General features: G+C 37.5%; 1 long non-coding RNA gene across 2 annotated transcripts in view; it reads left to right on the forward strand.

Annotated features, from left to right (window-relative positions):
* LOC109026692 (uncharacterized) overlaps nucleotides 1–17,259 on the forward strand; it is a 98,990-nt gene extending 81,731 nt beyond the window's left edge. The window contains exons 7-9 of one of the 2 annotated variants that reach the window (XR_010130519.1): nucleotides 14,892–15,000; nucleotides 15,132–15,213; nucleotides 16,419–17,259. This is a non-coding gene — a long non-coding RNA (uncharacterized lncRNA). The remainder of the gene's footprint in view (nucleotides 1–14,891; nucleotides 15,001–15,131; nucleotides 15,214–16,418) is intronic. The other variant, XR_002005768.3, reaches the window with a different exon arrangement.
* Nucleotides 17,260–18,560: the final 1,301 nt, after the last annotated feature.

Genomic DNA, 18,560 nt, shown 5'->3' on the forward strand with positions numbered 1-18,560 from the left:
AAATGAAAACTATTCTATAATTTTGTCATTAAATCTGATGATTGCTACAGGCTAGGGTGATATCATTCCTCAGGTTAAGAAAAGTTATTTCTAGTCATAATTTTAGTGAGTTTTAAAATTAAATTTTGAATGAGTACTAAATACTTTTTTTTTTTGCATGGCTAAGATACTTATATGTTATTTTCCAATATCAAGCTGGAAAGGATAGGAATGGAGCAGCAAATGAAAGTTCAGGCTATGGGTTAGGAGTTGAGTGGAAACTTGTTTGGAACTAGCCTGGGTTGAGGGCAAAGCAAGAAACAAACAAACAAAAAAACACAGGAATGGCTGTTTGCCTTTACTGTTTGGCAGGTGAAAAATATATGGATGTAAGAACTAGCTTAAAGGTGGTATTAATAGTAATAATAACATGATCAATAATAGTTAACATCAACATTCCTCACCAGATCCCTCAAAAACAACAGAAATAAAACGGAATATATTTCATTTTGTAGCATACAGAGCATAGTTATTCTGTGCTTTTAAGTGAAACACCAGCACAGGAAAAAACAAAAAAACAAAAACTGGAGCCCAGGAGGTCAAGGCTGCAGTGAGATGTGATCACGCCACTGCATTCCAGTGTGAGTCATGATCACACCACTGCATTCCAGTTGGGGTGATTTAGTGAGACCCTGTCTCAAAAACAACAACGACAAATAAAAACAAACAAAAAACAAAAACGAAAAGGACAAATGAACAAAAACCCTGAACGGTAAATATGCACAACACTTTGGTGCTGGAGGCAGTATAATTCAGCTTCATCTTTAGTCATGAAATTATCCCATATAGCTTGTTGAAATTCAATCTGTAATATGTGTAGTTTCTCCTTGACCCCGATGACTCAGGCTCTGTTTGAGTCATTGGAAGGCTCGTCATTATTTTCCCCCTTCCATCTTATAATCAAATCATTTTTATTGTTATCTGAAAGTTTATGGCACTGGGATGGATTAACTTTTTGGAATATGGACAAGGCAAAAACCTGGCTCACAGCCATTTAAAACATTCCCAAACCTGTTTGTGATGAATGTTTGGGCAGGCTTTGGGAATGATCTGTCTCTTTAGATGACAACTGGGTCCTGGCCTGGACCTTTGCCCTCATCTTCTGTTTATACCATCTATGAATAATCTCTTGTTGTTTACACCTTAGGGGTTGCCTCTTGACTTCAAATCTTTGGGGTGAAAAATGTAAAGGGGAACCAAGGAGGTTATGATAACTGGATTCATTTTAGAGTTTCTCTGTAGTGAGGAAAACTCAGTTTTGTTTACTTATTTACTTCTGAGTTATTAATCTAAGTTGTTGGCACCAGAGTTATTTATGATGGACGACAGTAAGTGCAAAAATCAAAAGGTAATTTGGGCATGTTTCAGCCTGGTTTGGGACCTGCTTCAATAAATCCCAATGAAGGAAGGAATATTTCTACCTGTTCAACTAGTTCTCAAAATGACTTATAGGAAAGTGCTCAGTATAAGTGACAATGAAACTTTCTTCCTTTCTTCCCTTCCTCCCTCCTTCTTCCTTGCTGTCTTCCACCAACACACATTTATTGAGTGCCCTTTATACATGTTAGAGACAGATGATGAGTACAAAGTACTTAGCATGATTTCTAGTACATAGTAAGTGCTCAATAAGTGATTATCCATAGTGAGATTAATACAAGTTTTGGTGTCATTTGTTATCATAAGCACAGAGAACCTTACTAAAGAGTACCTTAATGCCTGTTTTTACTAGTGAGCTGGTGTCTCTAATAGCACAGTCCATTGGTTGGAAAAATGACAATGAGAACAACAAATGGATGCTAAATCCAATTTCTAGTGACATCTCTATAGGAACAATGAGACAAAAATCTGTCTGAAAGCAATGATTTAAACATTGGGTTAATGATGAAATGTGGCAATAGGCAATTTGAAAACTATATAAAAGTTGAATAGGCAGCTACTTAAATAACATGTAAAGATTTTTTTCTTCCAGTTTTGAGGACTGCTGTTTCTAAGTTCACACACAAATTCCTCTTTATAATGGGTAAGCTGCCTTGTTCTCAGCTGCATACTGTCATTCCTAAATGGGCCTGGCGCTAAAAATTTTTAGTGCTGTCACCTCAAATTGTTAAACACTACTTACTCTTTAATTTGTCTGTCACTCTTTCTGTCACTCCCTTTGCACTTTATGGTGAGGCATTGGTTCAACTGTCATATCTTAAGTCCCTTTACAATAAAAAGAGAGGGCCTCATTTTACTCTTGTGATGGCCAGAGAGGTCACCTACAGCTGCCCAGAGTTATTTTGACTTGTAGATTTGGGGGTGAATCCTGCTGACAAATATCAAGTAAAGTAACAAATCTTTACTCTTTTTAGATTAATGATTCCTTATCTAAGCACTTTCAAGAAGTGACAAAGACTAGAAAAATAAGAAGCAAAAAATAGAGGTAAATTTAAAAGCCAATCATCCCAACATTTTATTATGACCGTACATTAAGCAAATGACTTGCTGTAGTGTCACGAACAACAATCATTCATAGAACATTTCTCAGAGCAGCGTGTTGGTTTAAGTATGGGGATTCTGTTTGGGTTCCACATTTCAGGTTGAATTCTCTGCTACTTTAGATGCCGCTAATGAATGCTACATGTTCAGAGGAGGAAAGAGAAATGCAATTCGAATGTTCTATGGCACACAATCAAGGGTGTATAATAAGGCCCCAGGAAGAGTCAAAGAGTAAATTTTGGTTTAATCTCTTTCACCCATGCCCTAAATCCTTTCTGACTTTTGCAAGAAGTCTCTGAGTAGGGGTAGGGGTAAGGGAAAAGAATCTTCTGTATGACAACGTTATGACATTATCTCTTCCTGTTCCCAAATGGGGCTCCTACACCTGCGGATGGGACTGTGACACCACCATCACTTTAGGTGTTGCCATAGCTGCACACCTGTGCAGACCCCAGCCCCTGTCAAAGTGGATGCACACTTCCTCTCACCTGTGTCAAGACCTGGTACCAGGCCACAAAACACATTTGGCTTGGGCTCTGTTTCTTACAGAGCCTTCAATAACACAGGGCTTTATTCCACTCATTGTTCATTATGGGTGTCTCATATCTGTGGCTTTGGCTGTGGACTCTGGCGAGGAGGTGGGGTGCAGGCAGAGGACCATCTTGTTGTTCCATATCATGCTATTCTAAAAACCAGTCTCTCCTCCAGCCCTTGCCCCTAGGTGGGGAAGTCAGCCTGACCCTGTGCCTCCTTGACCTTTTCCCACATTGCCTGGGTGGACACAGGTGTCCTTGATCTCCACTGAGCTCAGAGTCTTTCTGAGGAGGAATGCAGTAGAGTTGGGGTGGGCTGATCTCCAGTACCATCACCCATGAGACGGAGTTCTAGACAAGTTTGATTTTCCAGTGAGTGCACATGTCAGGACTTCATTCCAGGATCTCTGCAACAATAATGGCCACTGTCTTTCCTAGCTTTTTAAATGAACTTGATTTTTAAAGTAAAACGATTCAACGAAATAATATCAGAAGAATTCTAGGGACATTAAAACATAATAAACACTCCATCTACTGTTGATTTTATTATTTTTCTTAGTATGTTGGTTAAAGTTTGAGATGTAAACAAGGTGACTTTTTCCAGGTCTATAGTGAAAGGATCAACAGTTGGAGACTACATGCTTCCCCCTGTGAAAGTTATTTTCTGGGCAACTATGTAGGATGTGCTAATATTAATTTTATGTTCGTCTCATGTAGAAATGCTTGACAAAAACAGATAATTCCGGCAGCTTGGCATAAGTTGCCTCCTGACAGTGGACAAATATAAATTTGCCACCTGACACAGGGGCCCCATCCATCCCTCATTCCAAATCCCATGTGAGGAACTAATATTTTTCTGACTAGCTTAATTTCTCTCCTTTTCCTTGAGTTTTAGTTAAGGTCCATTTTGGAAACTTGTGCTTATAGTTTAAGAAACTTTACTGATGAGAGGCTCCATTCTAATATATAATTAATGAGTCAGAACCCCGTGTCCAAGATGCTTTTGCGCACCAACAGTGTTCTAAGTTATATATTAAAGTCTTAATTTTGTTCTTAAACCTTTTAGACTTGCACGGTGCATTTATCAAGTGTGATTCTGAAAGTCCGTATATGAGCAATGTGTAGTGTGGGCTTAATAGATAACATTAATAAACTCACACTTAATAACCACACTAAAAGCGGCTTCCATCTGGATTTACTGGCAATAAAAGGAGACATTACAGAACTTTGGGAATTTGATCAAGGCGCCGAATACTAATCTTAGATTACAAAACTGTGGAATCTAACTGCTTAAGTATGGGAAAACAAAGCAATCAAGGACAGGCTTTTGGTAAAAGCTTTGCACTGTGGATTAATAATTAATGTGTAAAATGTACTTTATAATAAACTACATCATAATGGATTACTTTTGATAGCTAAATTGGCAATGATATCCCAGTATGGCTTCATTGACTCAATCCTTCAATTTTACTTGCTAGATTTATTGGGCTAAACTACAATGAACCAATTATAGGCCTATTTTAACTTGTTTAGAAATCATAATTAATTTAAAACTATTGATGGAGACCTCAAAATTATATAAAAATTGTCAAAAGTACAAAAACAATAATAATACAAGGTCTTTAAATGAGAAAGTGGCACAATCTACCTTTAAGGTAATAAGCAGCATTCAACAGGGAAAAAGCATTTCAAAAAAGCCAACTAATGTTATTAATGCAAGAAAATGTTGAAGTTAGTGCTATATGTTATCATACACAGAAAATAGAGGTAAAATATTCAGTGAGGTAGTTTAGAAATAGTCAAATATTTTAGAAACAAGTAGCAATGAATTATAATTTACATCAACTTTGACATCAGAATCTAGAAGTAGATACAAGAATTGACTGTCTAGAAGACTGAGAAAATATCTTGTTTTGTGATGTTCTGAATGTATAACTCTCAGCATTTTTTTTCAGAAATTGAATATAAATCTTACCAGAATCCTTCAGAACACACGGAGAATGGCAAACGAAACAGACTATCTCTTAGGAAAGTTAATTTCATCTTCCCAATCTTTGCCTCAAACTTAAGGAAATTGCATTTATTTCTAATTTTATAAGGCGCTCCATTCTCCAAAGAGGGATATTCAGGGTAATTCTGAAGTTAGGGTACACAGTTACTGCAAAAATGTGTAATTTGTCATCTGTTTTGAGTCCCTTAATTCTTACTCCCAAGTAATAATAATCTCACACACAGACAGAACTTTACATATCACAGTGTTTTTGTTTTTAATATTATTATGCCATTCACTATTTTAAAAAGTTCATATAAAATAATACGATATTTTAATGAGTATATTTACATAGCTAAGTGAAAAAATACACCACTGGTAATACTGGTAACTTCTGTGGAAAGAATAAAGATTTAGGTATTTGTCAAAGGAGACTTTAGCTTACAAAGCCTTTTCACATATGCTATTTCATTTATCCTTAAAAGAACCCTGTAAACTCTTATAAACTGCAGTTTGTATAGGAAGTTCCTCTATGTTCATTTCACAAATAGCTGGGAGTCTGTTATATTTCAGCTACTTCAGATATATCAATGGCCTCATAAAGATGACACTCTAGTGGGGAGTACAGATAATAAATAATAATGTAAAAAAGGTAAAAATTATATAGGACATTAGAAGGTGATAATTACTATAGAAAAATAAGTAGAATGGAGTGAGGGGGATATGGAATGGGGAGCATTGCTGGATGGAATATTATCATAAATAGAACACTTGGTGTTGGCTTCATTGAGAAGCTGACTTTTGAGCAAAGCTTTGAAGAAGTTGAAGACTTAATCATGGGGATGTCTGGGTGAAGAGCATTCTCAGATGAGGAAACAGCCAGTGCAAAGTCTCAAGCAATGAGCGTGGCTGGCAGTTTAAGGAAATGCAAGGTGGCTGGTGCAGGTGGAGCAGAGGGAAGAGGTAAGGTTGGACAGGTAATGTGTGCCATTGTAAGGTTTTTGCTCTTTCCTCAAAGGGAAATGGGAGCCACTGCAGGATTTTGAGCAGAGGAGTGACGCAACCTAAGTGGGTTTTAAAACCTCGCTTAGGTTTTAAAAGTCACACCCAGCTGCTGTGTCAAGATGAGTGCAAAGGGCAGGGGTAGCCGGGAGCCCAGTCAGGAGACCAAGGCAGTAATCCAGGAGAGGGGTGACGGTGGCTCAGAACAGGAAGGGGCAGGGGAAATAGTGAGAAATGGCCACATTTTAACTTATTTTGAAGGCAGAGCCAAGAGAACTTCCTGAGAGATTGGTTTAAGGTGTGAGAGAAAGACATGTGGGGGACTCTGAGGTTTTTTGGTTTCCTGAGCACTTGGAAGAATGGAGGTGCCATCAGTTGAAATGAGGGAAGGCTGCAGGTAGAGCAGGCTTGGCAGGGGAAGGTCAGGAGTTTAGAGGTGGACATGTGGAGTTTGATAGTTCTATATGTATATCGAGGTCAACTGTCAAGCAGGCAGTTAGACGTATGAACCTGAAGTTTGGGAGAGAAGTCTGGAGTAGCTATGTGCATCTGAGAATTGTCAGCATGTTGATGATATCTAAAGTCCAAAGACCGATGAAACTGCCAAGGGATTAAGCATGGAGGGAACAAAAGGACCAAGGACTCAAGGTCTCTTCATGCCGCAGATGTTAAACACACACATACAGAAATAAACGTGTAATTGCAATTGTGACAAAATGCTATAAAGGAAAACCTCACGGAGGTATAGGGTAAAAGAGGCTCAAGGTGAGCCTCTCATAGGACGTGGCTCTTTCAAGGATACATAGGAAGAGTTAGCCTGAAAAAGGGAGGAGAGAGGTTGAGTGAAGGAGAGAGAGGGTAGAGAGGTAGCGTGAGCAAATTACCTAGGGCAGGATGGGGTGTGTTTGATGAACACAGTGAGGGTAAGTGTGGCAAGAACTTTGTGTGCCAGGAGGAGGGTGATGTGGCATGAAGTTGAAGAGAAAGGTAGGGCCAGATCAAGCAATGGCCATGTGAGGATTTTGAACTCTGTGAAGCCTTTCAAAATGCTAAGAAGAAAAAGACTATAAAGCAATGAATTAAAATCCTTTCTCTGGAAAGAACTTGATAATAAAGTGTTTCAAGGACAGTGTAATGGAAGTTTCTGCTGCAAATTTATGTTAAAGATGTGGGAAAAAGCAGGATGAATGGCAAAGTTGCAAAGTGGGCTTATGAGGTATCAATGATTTCAATCAAAACAAGGTAGAACTGTGAGTAATAGTTAATATTACAGTCATTTTATTTTTAAAAATATGAAAGAAACACAAAAAGGCTGAAGAGGATAATAGAAACCAAGTATGGTGTAATCCTCATATTGAGAGTTGTGAAAGCCTTTTTAAAATTGGATAAAAGAATAGAACCAGGCATGTAAAATAATGAGTGATAAGGAAAAGACCAGGTGGCTGGTCCTGTTTGTCCTGTGTTGAAATGTTAGAACAGGTCATAGTTAATGAGTGGTGACAAGCTGTTCCCTATCTACCCCGAGAATCCAAGAGAAAAAGACTCCTTAGTAGGAGGATTTAGGATTTAGGAGGGGTGGGAGGAAGAATTTTTTGACATTATAAGGTATTAGAATGGATTTAGTGGGCTTACCTTTTCTGAAGGTCTTTGGAGGCTGGACAGACCAAAGGTTGACAATGCCTAAGACAAACAACTATGGTGACTTAGTGTGTTTTGCAGATTGACTTATTAGTTCTAACTGCCACTGTGTTGGTCTTCTAGGGATGCCATAACAAAGTACCACAGACTCTGTGGCTTAAACAACACTAATTTTCTCACAATCCTGCCAGGTAGAACTCTGAGGTCAAGGGGTCAGCAGGGTTGCCTTCTTCTGGGGCTCCTCTCTTTGCCTTGCAGATGGCTGCCTTCTCCCTGAGTCTTCACATGGTCTTCTCTTTCTATGTGTCTGTGTCCTCATCTCCTCTTCTTATAAGGAGCCAGTCATATTGCATTAGGGCCCACACTAGTGACCTCATTTTAACTTAATTACCTTTTCAAAGACTCTATTTCCAAATAGAGTCACATTGTGAGGTACTGAGGGTTAGAGGACTTCAACACATAAAGTTTTGGGGAGCACAATTCAGCCTATAACAGCCCCAAACTAGAAAAACTTTCCAGAAGTGTGGGAGAGCAGTGTATATGAGAGGTAGGAGAAGTGATATCTGGAGGTTTGCAGTATTTTGCAGGAAGAATGACTTGGGATGATGAGAGATAGCCATAAAAGCAGTAGTGTATCATTCATGAAGATCCATGGGCTTTCCTTATACACTATGCATTTATAATAATAATAATAATAATTATTATTATTATTATTATTATTACTGAGACAGGGTCTCACTCTGATTTTCCAGGCTGGACTGCTGTGGCATGATTTCTGCTCACTGCAGCCTTGACCTCCTGGGCTCTGGTGCTTCTCCCACCTCAGCCTCCCAAGTAGCTGGGACTACAGGTGTGTGCCACCATGCCTAGCTGAAATTTTGTATTTTTTGTAGAGACAGATTTTCACCATGTTGCCCAGGCTGGTCTCGAATTCCTGGGCTCAAGCAATGTACCTGCTTTGGCCCACACTATGCATTTAAATATATGAGACAGATTCTTACCTTCTTGAGAGGGTACATGAAACGGGGATGGACATGTTTTTGTGAATATAATGGACAGCTAATTCTGAATCAAAGGGAACATTTGAAAATCTCTTAAGAAGTCTGAGATTTCTTGACAACAAAATACAAAATAATCCTCTAGAAACATCTTGAAGAAAATGCACAGTAGCTTATTGCTATGGCCTAAATGTTTTGTGTCCCCCTAAAATTCATATGTGGAAATCCTAACCCTCAAGGTGATGGCATTAGGAGGTGGGGCCTTTAAGAGGTGATTAGTCATGAAAGTGGAGATTTCATGAACGGGATTAGTGCCCCTATGAAACCCAAGGGAGCTTGTTTGACTCTTCCACTATGTAAGGACAGTGATAAGGCACCATCTATGAAAGAAAGTGGGTCTTCAACAGACACTGAATCTGCCAGCACCTTGATCTGGGACTTACCAGCCTCTAGAACTGTGAGAGATACACTTCTGTTGTCTATAAGCCAACCAATTTATGGTATTTTGTTATAGCAGTCCAAACAGACAAAGACACTCATTCATTCAAAAATGGTAATTGAGCTCTCCCCGCTTGTGCCAGGAACAGTGCTCAATGCTTGACTGATCCCTGCCCTCATGGAATTTACTCTAGTGGGGAAAAATAATGAATGAGGAAATAAACAAATTTGATTTGTCCTATAAAAGTACCACACAAGCGGATGTAGAAGTCCTGGGTTGGGCTGGAGTAGGGAAGCCACATGGGATTGCGGGGTCAGTGCAGGTTTATCTGGTGAGGATACCTTTGAGCTGAGATCTAAGAATGAGGACCATATGGTCCAAGGTGTTGATCATCCCCAGTCCAGTGGTTTCAATTTAATTTTGACCTTTTCAAAAATCTCCTTAAGTGGTGAAGCCTTTATGTCAGTTTATGACAACTTTCAGAAAGCCTAACAATCCTGCCACTAAAGTGATAGTTTTGATTTACTTTCGGGCATAATCTTTCATCGATGCCTATTTATAACTATTCTAATGCTATGCAAGCTTGCTGTCTACACCACTTTACTTCCCAGTACAGGTTTAATAGGAAAAGAATCATTTGCTAAATAAAATATTCACAAACAATTTGCATGTTCAACTGTAGGGGGAGTGAATATTCATAATAGGAAAAATACCACTGCATAAAGAGAATATAATGGTTACTAGGGATTTGGAAACCTGGAACTATCATCAAAATATAAATATTAGTATATTACCATGATTGCATATTATTCTGTTATTAAATCACAAAAATCTCAACTTTTACCGCAATCAGGTTTTTGAATGCTCAACATTCTCGCGCTATTTAACTAGAAGTTTTCTAGATACAAATGGATATATTATTTTCCATAAAAATGTTATCTTTTTACAGTATATTTAATTCAGATTCAGTTTCTACTTCCACTAAAATAATTGCTTATAATACACAGACTCGATTTTATATGACTAATTAGAACAGTGTATGGGAAAAAATAGGTTTGCAGGTAATATTGAAATTAAATATGTTAATCTGTACCTCAGTGTGCACATTTTATATGAGCTTTAATTTGCCAAATAAATTATAGTTCTGTGTTTATAAGGTGCCCTTGAAAGAGTGTCCTATTTTTGAGCACTAATACCATGGGGAAACAAATATACAAAGCTTTTAGCTATAGGCTACACTTGCATAAATTAAGGCAAAAGCAGTTGGTTGGTAAGTAGAGCTATGGTATCCTTAGCTTTTTAAACACTGAATTGTTAACATGATTTTTTTTTAGTATGGTTACTGATATTAAGATAATAAATAATATTTAGTTTCAATATAGTACCCTTCAGCCAGGGCATAAATTCATTTTGAATGCTGTGTTGAATTAACGTATAATAAACATACTGCAGTTTGCTATCAGGAATTCTCGATGAAATGCAGGAAGTCAGTTCTTTGCTTATGCATTAGCATCGCCAGTCTTGCTCTGTTTAATTTTAGCTATTTATAAAATTGCTCTACTGACAGTCCTCTTTATTTTAATGTGATTGTTTTAAGGTTAACCAGAAATGGTATGGTGTGCTTCCTGAAGTAGGTTATAAGTGTTGATGTAGGAATATGGGTCCCTCACAAAAATCCCTTTCACCACTAGCCACCTGCGATCGGGACACTCAGCTGCCTAATTGGGTAAATCATGGTGTCCCCTGTGGGGCAGGGGCCTGAAAAATCACTGTGTATACCTGGAGTTGTTGAGTATCTTATAAAGCAGTTGGATCACAGAGGACTTGTAAAAGAAAACAATGTTGCTGACAGAAGTAGAATCTGAAAGCAGTTGTAGCAATTGTCACTTAAGTCTCAGACAAAGGACAACTGTATTTAAAATGTTCTGTATTCTTTTCTAATAGGTTAGTTCCTTTTTATGATATTTATTTACATAACAACTTACAAGACTTTGGGCTTCAAAGTGGTTCCAGGTCTTAAATACTGAAGAAGTAGAGTAAATTGTCCAATAGCACCCACATTTACAACTAAAGGGAGAAGCAAGAGAGCCTTCAAAAAGGAAAAAGGTAGCCAGCAAGTGCAGCCCCAGCAATTCAGTTGGCTGAGGAGGGAGGATTGCTTGAGCCCAGGAGTTCTAGGATGTAGTGTGCTATTCCAATTGGGTGTCCGCACTAAGTTTGACATCAATATAGTGACCACCTGAGAGTAGGGGACCACCGGGTTGCCCAAGGAGGGGTGAACCGGCTCAGGTTGGAAATGGTGCAGGTGAAAACTCCTGCACTGATCAGTAGTGGGATTGCATCTGTGAACAGCCACTGCACTCCAGCCTCAGCAGCATAGTCAGAACCCTGTCTTTAAAAAAAGACAAAAACAAAAACAAAAAAAGAAAGAAAGAAAGAAAGAAAAAAGCTAGTATTATTTTGTTATCCATCAGCTTAGGCTGCCATAACAAAGTACCATACACTGGGTGGCTTAAACAACAGAAAATTATTTCTCAGAGTTTTGGAGGCTGGAAGTCCAAGATCAGGGTGCCAGCATGGTTAGGTTCTGGTGAGGGCTGTCTGCCTGGTTTGCAGACAATGGCCTCGCCCTGTGTCCTGACATGGCAGAGAGAGGGAGTGAGGTCTCAGGCTTCTCTTCTTGTAAGGACGCTAATCCTATTGATTCAGGGCTTCATGGGCTTATGATCTCATTTAACCTCGATTTCTTCTTCAAAGGCCCTATCTCCAAAACAATCACATTGGGGGTTAGGGCTTCAACATAAACATTGTTTTTTGAGGGGAGATGATTCAGTCCATGCCATACTGTAAGTTTTAAAACAGGAGTTCATAATGTTTTTTGGTGCCAAAAAACTTGTGGAGTCCCTCCCAGAATAAAGTTTACAAACATATACATTACATAGGATTATGAAGAAAACTAATTATATGTAAAAGCAGTTGGCAAATTGTTAAAACACTGTGATACAGAAACAGATGTGTTTCTTTATTATTAATACATTAAATAACATGCTCTAGTGGTTTCTCTAATAACCACCATAATTTTGATATAATGATGGATAAAACTGATATTTTGAAATATTTGTAGTAACTGTAATAGAATTTGAAAATGTCTGTGATTTTTATTGGTGACAAATTACAGGTATTGCTAATACTATTGTGATTGATTCTTAACATTCATAATGGAAGAAAATGCAAAATTTTAGTTAGAAGTTACTAAAATGAAAGTACAATTTTTGTTTTTATCCAAATTTGAAGACTTTAAAAATGTTGTGCATGAACCCCAAGTTAAGAATCCCTAGACAGGTTACCTTTTAAGATGTGTTTTCAACCAAAAAAACTGTTTTAATAATTTAACAATGCTATGATCATAAAAATGTCAGTTATTATTATACTTAAGAACAAATAATTGTTCATTATTATTATTATTATTATTATTATTATTGTTTGAGATGGAGTTTCACTCTTGTCATGCAGGTTGGAGTGCAATGGAGGCGCGATCTTGGCTGACTGCAACCTCCGCCTCCTGGGTTCAAATGATTCTTCTGCCTTAGTTTTTTGAGTAGCTGGGATTACTGGCACCCACTCCCACACCCAGCTAATTTCTGTATTTTTAGTGGAGATGGGGTTTTACCATGTTGGCCAGGCTGGTCTTGAACTCCTGACCTCAGGTGATCTACCTGCCTTGGCCTCCCAGAGTGTTGGGATTACAGGTGTGAGCCACTGCGCCTGGCCTCATTATTTTTGTTATAGAGCAGTTTAAAAAAAAATTTTAAAAGTTGTGGGTTTCAACTAGAGCTGAATGGACTACTAATTGTGTAAGGTAGGGTTAAAATGATAAAATTATTTTAATAAGTAACTCCACTTTTGAAGGGATTATAACAACGTTTTAAAATTTACCTGCCAAATACAGACATACTTCTTTTTCATAACTGACTGATTTAGGAAAGCTATATATTCTGTGGGTATTACTAAAATTCCCATCAAGGAAAAGATAAATCTGGGTTCACTCCATATGAAATAGGGCATCTATGATTTTATCTCTCAGTAGTTTCTGAGTTTGGTCCTTTCAGAAAAAGAAAATGTGTTTCCTTACTAGAGACAAAAGACTGCTTCCCAAATAAACCAACCTAAGAGGAGGCTGTATCTTCAGGAAGCATGGTTGGAATGTTGAGATCTACTTTAGTAAAATTATAAGAAGCCTTTAGGGAGTTAAGTTCTAGGCAAAGAATTTGGGGTACATTTTAAAATTTTTAAATAGCCAGAATGTGTTAAGGGGCAGAAGGCTTGATGACCTGAATCAGTTAAAAAATACTTTAATCCCAGAGGCATACTCAGCCTGTAGTTTCTTTCAGCACAAGAAAGACACGTAACAGGAAAACCAACCAGGCCTATTCAGGCTAAGCTTGAGGACACAGGGCCTTTTCAATGAAATGAGCATTCAGCATTTGTGACTTCCTATTCTGTGTTCCTGTCCTCCAAATCTACAAAAAAAGATTTGGCCTCTTCATTTGTATTTATCTTTTTAGGTATTTTATCATCAAATAGAAGAACCTATAACAATGCTAATTTGTGTGGCAATGAAAACTTTTTGAAGGAATGTGTTGGTCTTCATTGTGTTTACTGATCAGATGATACAATAGAGACTTCAGAGGTTTAGTGGCTTGGCTAAGACCACAGAACTAGAATGTTGCAGTATCAGTATTAAGATAGAACCTAAGTTATTCGTGTCCAAATCCCATGTCCTCTTTACTAGAATCTGTGGCCTTATTTAAAGCCACTGTAAGGAATAGACAGTCCCTCACTTTCAATAAATATTAATCAAAAAGCTACCGTGTGACAAGTAATGTGCCATGCACTTGCATTATGGTCCTGAACAAAACAGACATGGTCTCCACCTATGTGAAACTTACAATTAAGTGGGGCAGGTTTGAACTACATAATTATAGTAAGGTGTGATGATGCAAGTGTGCTACTTAGGGGCTGTTTCTTTTTTAATGTATGTCAATACTTGAGCATACTGAGTAGTGCCTTTCCTAGTATCTGTCTCACTGCATATGCACATAGCCTCATCATTCAGAATATGGACTTTGGAGTCTTTCTGCCTGGCTTTAAATCCTTGCTCCATCATGTACTTGCTGTGTGATCTTGGCCAAGATTCTTAACCTCCTGATCCTTCACCTTCTTCATCTGTAAAATATGATACAATATACCTACCTCAAAGAGCTATTGTGGAGATATAGTCAGATAATCTATTTAAAATGCTTAGAATAGCGCCTAATACACAGTAAGTATAGAAAAAATGGTATCTACTATGATTGTTATTGTTTATTCTTTCCTTAGCATGCAGCAAGTATTCCCTTGAACTTGCTCTGATAGTTTGCCCTGGGTTAATGTACATAGCTAATATTTGCTAATTCTGATGCCATCTGTAGTCCTGGCTAGGCCCTGATGTTTTGGTTTCAAAGTGAAGTGCCTTTGCAAGTCTTATATCAATCTGATCTGGTCCATTTCATAAAGCTCTGCCTAATATTCCGGTTAAGAATCAGCTTTTCACCTTTAGTCTTAAAGAAAGCAGAGATGGGTCTCAGATCTTTGTTGAAATTCTGCAATATGCAATTTAAAGTTAGATTGACCTTCAAGCTGACAAAGTAAAATAAACAATTTTATAAATGAAAATGGCTAATCTGAAATAGATCACAGCTAAGAACTTCATTTTTTATTCATTCTCTTCATAGAAGAGTGATATCATACAAGTGAACATCTAATATTGTACTTCATTGTGGTGCTCAGTGAAGATGCAGTTAGAGGAAATTAAGGACACAATGAATTGGCAGAAACCAGAGAGTAAGTCTATAGTCCCTTATTTCAGAGTTACTTTATTTAAATGTGGGTATGTCTGATTTAAAAAAAAATAGTTGCTACATAAAATTTTGCTGTTGGATTTTTTAATCTTTTGAACTGTTCTGGTTTCCTAGAAATCAACTTTCACTGAAGATTTTTTTTAATATGTAGAAGAAGCTCACATACTTCAGGAAAACCGCATGAAAAGTACCGAAGGTTAGTTGCTTCAAACTCACATCTCTTTAAGTGTACTCTGTGACAATTTTAATTTTTTTCAGGAAAGAAAATCTATTAATTAAGAGCTCAAATATTTAACAGAGAAAATACAGTGAAAGGAAGCAATAATTTTTTTTCAATAACATGAGAAAATAAAATCACATGATCTAAACATTTCCTCCCAGCTGTCTGCATGGTAAGTCTAGTAACTTTGTGGACTTAAAGGAGAAGCTTTAAGACTGGACTAAGGGCTGTGCTCACTGGGCAATCTGGGCAATCGACCCTTGTTCTGGTTCTGCAGCTCTAAGTTCAGGGAAGACTGGACCAGGCTGTATTAGCAGGGAAAGGCTGAGGGTGATAAATAAGCACTGTACTCATGCCTCACCAGACTGTACTGAATGGTGTAGTCATATTATACATGGTATACTACTGAGATTGATGGGCTAGAAGAGGTGGTCCCCTGCACATTGCCAGAGCAGCCTCTTTGTAGGTCTTTATGCACGCGTGTGAACACATACACACACACACGAAGCTCAGCTTGTAGGGGAGCACTCTATAAAGTCCCAGTAAGACACACTGGGTCTCACTCTCACTCATGTTATCATCTTGGATCTTTGATTTCTGGGTCCAGAAGCTCATAACTCCAGCTGTCCTGGGAAATATGGTTTATCCCTTTTGCACTTATTTTCTTCTGCACATCTTTGAAAGTAACTCTTCTTGGTTTACCAAGTGGTGTCTGTGTCTAATCTTTCTATTTAGTTGAATATAACATTTTTAATATGATAGCTTTATGAGTTTCAAGTCATAGATGCTTAATAAAAGTGAACTGAATTATACTCAGTTTAAGGTAAAATAAGTATGTTCAAATGATGCACCATCGAAATCTAGAACTATTAAAAGTATGTCTAAATAAATTAAATCCAAATTCCATAACAATTGAAAAAATAGGCGGAGATTCTAGGAATGATATCTAACATAAACATGTATTTAGTTACTGATCTATATTCATATCTAAAAGTCCAATCTTCTTATGCACTGTACTCTTGGTATTCCTAGAACACTGACTTCACGTAATGTGTTGTTTTTTCCTTTCACTTTTTGTGTTAACTTTCCAAAAGGGATACAACCAAAATATCATCATTGATTTAAATCTCTCTGGAGACACCCTGTACCACTGATTGTCTCTTCCTTCCAATTCTCTGCAGAAATTCAGTGTCCAGATGTTTCAGAATCCAGATGGCCTAAGAATCCTCTATCACCCAGAAAGGAGGAAAATGTGCATGAAAGTGGAACATTTAAAAGAAAAAAATAATTTAGCTTTGGCTATGTAATGGCAACATGCAGAGCTTGAGAAAAAGCTTCTTTTCCTAAAGCAGCAACTTAATAAAAGGCATGTTATAGGCTTTATCAGTAAGCCAAAATTTCAGCCTTGCCTCTTCTTCCCATCACCATTAAGAGGCTTGCAGAGGTCCACACTCTTTAAAGGGCAGACAGCATGGAAGAACTATCATGTACAATTTGAAGTAGCAGCTAAAATTGGAATGGTCACGAGAAAGCCTGTTTCTTTGCAATTAAATTGACAAGCTGTCTATGATTACCCTAGGGAACTTGGCAGCTGAGTGATAAAAAGACTGCAGTGTGTTGAAAGGTCTAACGCAACTTACTAGGTGGACAAAGACCACATCTGCTTAACATACTGATTGGGAGAGTTGTGGAATGTACTTGGCTACATTAGCTGAGGAGAGATACTAAGGATACTTTTTCCTCTCTAAGACCCTGTGCTTAGAACCTGTTGTAGAAACTACCCACAAATATTTGGAAGCATGTATGAAAAACAGTTTAGCACAATATCTGATGTTATTCAGCATGAACCTACCATTACAAATCACCAGAATTGAGCAGAAGTTTAGAAAGAAATAATAATTAAAAATGCCTTTAATCTAATTATATTTGTGAAATTGTATATACTTGATACAAAAATTGGGTACTTGAGAAGATTTATTGTGATAACAATAAATGAAAGAAAATGCATGATTTAATACAAAATACTAGGCAATAATTACTTGGGATATTCATCAGTGGAGAGTCCTTGAGTTGGGCAACACTGAAACTTAGGTTATAAAGGAGAAAACAATAACCAGCTTTGGGGTGGTAGCAATTTGTGAAGACTAACACACCGATTTCAGCAATGTCTTCTTAATTTTGTTATATTCCTTAAAACGGCAAATGCATGTAAAAAGCAAATGTTTCTTCTAATAGATTTAACAGATACTAACAGCACTCTACACTAAATAAATAGACGATGACCATGTCTACTTGCCTATCAGTTCTTTCTGAAGCCCAAGAACCATTTATTTCAGCAATCTTGAAAAATAGTTTGTGACTACTTCCAAAGGAGGATTACCATTGGAAGGGTTTTTGAAGTAGAAGTGTATTATGTACTCCCTTGGCTTTACTTCAAAAACCAGAGATTTTCCAATGAGCTGGCCATCACTGACTGGTCTTTGAGACCAGACCATGTGTTACTTCAACAAAATTATTCAAAGCTCAAAGTCATTCAAATGCTCAATGATGTCAACACTAGACAAAGGTTCCTCAATATTATTTTCAGATTAACAAAACAATAATACCTTATATTAGTATAACACATTACATTTTACCAAATGATTTTATATCTAAAATGACTTTTCTTCTTCCCCTTAACAACCCCGTGGAGTAGATTTTGTCGTCCCCATTTTAAAGATGAAGGAAGGGAAGGAAGTTCAGAAAGACTGAGTGACTTGCCTAGAATCACATAGTAATTGGCAGAGCTAAGTGTCTTTGCACTGCAGTCAAAGGAAGATGGAGAGCAGAGCCTAATGTGGAAGATAGCATGAGATGTTTAAAAAAGTCCCTCATTTGCAAAACCTAAGTCAACACATTTGTGTAAACTGAACATTCAAACTTCCCTTTTAGGATAACTGGATGAGATGATATATGTCTGCTGATGCCTTCAGCCAGACTCTTAAGAATGTGAATCTAATTATTGAGGAAAAAATACTTGTACTCATTCCTCCCATTATGTTGAAGGTTATAGGCTTATGTACTCATTACTTGCCTTTTCTAAGAAAATGTGCATCTGGTAAAAGGCTGCTATACCATTCATTGCTTTTTCCAAATGCCCCACTGCTACGAGCTAGTACAGTGCCTTGTACAAAAGTTGGGTTGAATAAATGCTTTTTGATGCTAATTATCATTTCTGACAGATAGTAACCAAGTCGTGCTCCAAAACAATACTTTGCGATTCATCCAACTCTTGATTATTCACTGGAAAGAGGGGCTAGAAACAGCATGGATAATTGAAATCC

Source organism: Gorilla gorilla, chromosome 1 (assembly GCF_029281585.2).
Source record: "Gorilla gorilla gorilla isolate KB3781 chromosome 1, NHGRI_mGorGor1-v2.1_pri, whole genome shotgun sequence".
In the NCBI taxonomy this organism is placed as follows: domain Eukaryota; kingdom Metazoa; phylum Chordata; class Mammalia; order Primates; family Hominidae; genus Gorilla; species Gorilla gorilla.